A 4,311-nucleotide genomic window follows, 5' to 3' on the forward strand; every position below is an offset into this window, starting at 1 on the left:
TAATAGGGCTACAAGTAAAGTCTTACATTTATATTTTAAAAATAATTTTCACATTTATATAGATAGGGAAAATGTGACTAGGAAGAGGTCATCTAGAAATATATATGTGTATATATAATATATACATGTGTATACACATATATATGTATGTATAATCTGGGAGAAGTGCAAGCCCAATTTGAATTGCCTGTATGATATGACAGTGAAGAAAACAGATGCTATCATAGGCTCCATTATGACAGTATCCAAAAATAAGAAGGTGATTATCTCATTGAACTCTACCCTGGTCAGGTCATATGTGGAGAAATTATCCATTTTAATTTAGCTCAATTTATAAAATTTAGTTCAATTAATTAACATTCATTTATTAAGCACCTACTATGTTTGAGACAGTGTGTTAGGAACAGGATTGATGAAGATGAAGAAAGAAAGAGTCCCCGCTATCTATGGGTTTACATTCTGTATGAGAAGACAGCATGTAGACTTGAACGTATACAGAAAATAAATGCAACAATTATAAGATAATTTTGGGAGTGAAGGCACTAAAAGTTGTGGGGATTAGGGATGGTTTCATGAAAAAGATGGTGTCTGAACTTAGTCTTAAGGAGACTAGTGATTCTAAGAGGTGAAGGTACAGAGGGAGCCCTTTCCAGACATGATGGACAGCCAGTACAAATAGAGATCGAGAATCACATATGAGGAGCAGTAATGCCGGTTTGGCTGAACCACAATGCATATGAAAGGGGAATCATGTGGTAGGCTTGGAAAGTTAGGTTGAGGCTAGGTTGTGAATGCCAAACAGCAGAGTCAGTATTTGATCCTTTTGTTAATAGGGGGCCACTGAAGTTTGAATAGATGAGAATTGACATGATCAGACTTCTATTTTATGAAATTCGCTGACAACTATGTGGAGGATAAATAGGAGAGGGTAGAAGCCTAAGGCATAGAGACCAATTCAGAAGTTATTGAAATGGTTTAGTCAGAGGTGATTGCCTCTATTAGGATGTTAGCCTTGTGGGTAGAGTGACTACTGAGAAATATGGAGGTAGAAATGAGGAAATTTGGTGACTGTTTAGATTTGTGAGGAAAGTGAGAGTGATGAGTTGATGATAACACCAGAGTTATAGACCTGGGTGACTAGAAGGATGGTGGTACCCTCAATGGAAATAAAGAAGCTTAGAAGAGAGGAGGATTTGGGTTAAAGATCATCAGTTCTATTCTGGACATGTTGAGCTTTCTATGGACCATCCAATTTGAATGTTAAATAGGCACTTAGCGACTTGCAAGTAGTACTCGGGTGGGGGAGGAGACAAAGACAGAGAGACAGACAGAGACAGAGAGACAGAGAGAGACAGAGATGAAAGAGACAGAGAGAGAGAGAGGCAGAGACAGGGACAAACAGAGAGAGACAGACAGAGACAGAGAGAACCAGAAGAAGAAAGAGACAGAGATAGGCAAAGACAATGAAAACGATTAAGACCTATATTAAGAGACAGAGAGAGAGAGGGAGAGACAGAGGAGAAGGGAGAGGAGAGAGAGCATATTACTATTGGAAATGGGAGATGATAAAGTCAAGAGTTTGAGTAGCACAGTTTTGGGAAAGAGAGAGACAGACAGAGACAAAGAGAGACAGACAGAAAGACAGACACAGAGAGAAAGAAAGAGACAGACAGAGACAGAGACAGACAGACAGAGATACAAACAGAGATAGAGACACAGAGAAAGAGACCCACAGAGAGAGGCAGACAGAGACAGACAAAGAGAGACAGAAACAGAGAGACAGAGACAGAAACTAGGGTTAGATTTATAAATCTCAGAGTCATCTGTGTATAGATGCTTATTGAAATTATAGGAACTGATCTGGTTACTGAGAGAGAGATAGCAGAGGTAGAGAGGAGATAGAGAAAAAAGAGGGCCCCATACAGAGTATGGTACAACCACAGTTAGAGGACATGCTATGGATGATCATCTATCAAAGGAATTAGAGAAGAAGTCAGTCAAATGGGAGGAGAGCTAGGAGAGAGCAATGACATAAAAGCATAGAGAAAAGAGATCATTTAGGGAGAGATTATCAGCAGTGATAAATACTGCAAGTCAGGAAGGGTTAAGACTGGGAAAAAACCATCCTATTTGGCAAACAAAAGTTTATAGGCAACTATGGAAAGAGCATTTAGTGATGAGGCTGGAAGCCAAATTGCAAAGGGTTGTTGAGTGAGTGAAAGTAGATGCAAGAAAAATTCAGAGAATCAAAGAAATTCAGTTAACCAGAAAATTAAGCTTATCATAGCACCCTTTTACCTGATTATTTTAGTTAATTAAAGATTTACTGGATATATTTCTATTCCCTCAAGCAGCGATTTCTGCCTAAAGATATGTCACAAGTTCGAATTGGCATTGCCCAGTACACTAAATTGGGGGAAGGGGTTCATCCAGTTGTTTTATCCAGACTTTAATTTGATAATCATTTATTAAGCACAACCTATGTACAAGAACTGTACTATGTTATTGACTAGTAGAAATACTGAAGAAAAAAAAGATATTTCCTTTTTTTCTCCTTAAAGGAGCTTACAATACAGTAAGGGGAAATGACTGGTATTCAAATAAATATAATGTAAATTAGAATACAGCTAGGTGGTGCAGTGGATAGAGCACTGGGCTTGGAATCAGGAAGACTCATCTTCCTGAATTCAAATATGGATTCAGATACCTACTAGCTGTGTGGCTCTGGACAAGTCATTTAATGATGTTTGTCTCAGTTTCCTCATTTGTAAAATGAGCTGAAGAAAGAAATGGCAGAGCACTCCAGTATCTTTGCCAAGAAAACCCCAAATGGGATCACAAAGAGTTGAAATATTTGAAAAAAACTGAACAAAAATCAATTAGAATTTGAAAAATTCATTGGAATATAAAGTGCTCACATTTACAAATTAGAGACATTAGTAATTTGTCTGAAATATGTAGCAAAGGTTGCCTCCTTCTCCTCCCACCACGATGCATGAGGTTTGAAGCTTCTCTAACCCTTCTCCAAAGGAGGCTTTAATTCCTGGCAGGAATGAAAGCAGAAATTTGAGGCCAGATGGCTTGACCACTCTGCTCTCCTCAGAGAAAGGGGATCCAGAGCTAGAATTATGTCTATCTGTTCCCTTAAATAATATTTGTCTAAGGGATGAGGTTTTCAGGTTCAATCTAACTTCTGATTGATATTCATTATTGGGGAACAAGAGGACCCCAAGCTTTATATCCAAGACTTGACTCTCTTCCCATCAAATGTCAGTTTCACAATGGACACACACATAACAATTAGCCAAGAAACCCATTTATCCAAACAAGCAGCATAACAAAAATCAGAGAAGTTATACATAGATGAGAATATATACCAAGCAATACCAAGTGAAGGACCGCTCTCTCTGGGAGTAAGATAACTCTGCTCAACCAAGAAAGTCTTAGATCTCACCTGAAGGAAAGATTCCCAAAGTCTCTAGTGTAGCAAGTGCAACTGACATTGTTCATCTTTCTCTAAGATGGAAACCAGAAGTATCTAAAGTATGAAAAGCCTATAAAGTCTGAGGAGGTTCTTGAGCACAAAGGCACTCTGAAGATGACTGAAGAGTTCTCTTTTTCACTTTCATCAACTCTGCTCCACCCCCTAAGAGAGGAATAGGGTATTACTCTCCACCAGTGACAAGAGAGAATGGGCTTTGGAACTGGGTTTACACTTAAATGGATGTGTGACCTCACAGATTTAGAAATTGCCTTCAATGGTACAGATTGCAACCCATCCGTGACTGCTAAACCTGGGCCACTCCTCTCCATATCCATCCAAAAGTTCACCCCAGGGAATCCACTCAACATGCTAGAAGGTCCCCCTCACTCCTCTGGACATTCTGAAGGTACTAGTTGGGCACCCTGTCTATTGACTTCATATCCTTTGCTCTTGTTACCTTGCCAATCCATTCTCTCTTTCATCATACAATTCCTCAATGACAATTCCTTATTAGTTGTATTTTACAACCAGCATTTATATCTACCATGTCCCTCCATTGCCCCCTGTGATGCTCGTATTTAGTTCTAGGGAAGCTGGAACCAAATTTCACTGCCTTACAGCACAGAAATGTTATCATTTATCAATTTAGAGAAAAAGGTAGTGTGGAATATTACAAAGAACAAAGACTTTATAGTCAGAAGACTAAGGTTACGACCCCAACTGTGCCACTTACTAACTGTGTGACCTTGATCAAACACAACCTGTTATTTCATCTGCAGTAAAGGCCTAATAAAACTAGCTACACTTTTCTAAGGATAAAATGCAAA

The sequence above is a fragment of the Vombatus ursinus genome, unplaced genomic scaffold, assembly GCF_900497805.2.
Source record: "Vombatus ursinus unplaced genomic scaffold, bare-nosed wombat genome assembly UNPS02014787.1, whole genome shotgun sequence".
Lineage (NCBI taxonomy): Eukaryota > Metazoa > Chordata > Mammalia > Diprotodontia > Vombatidae > Vombatus > Vombatus ursinus.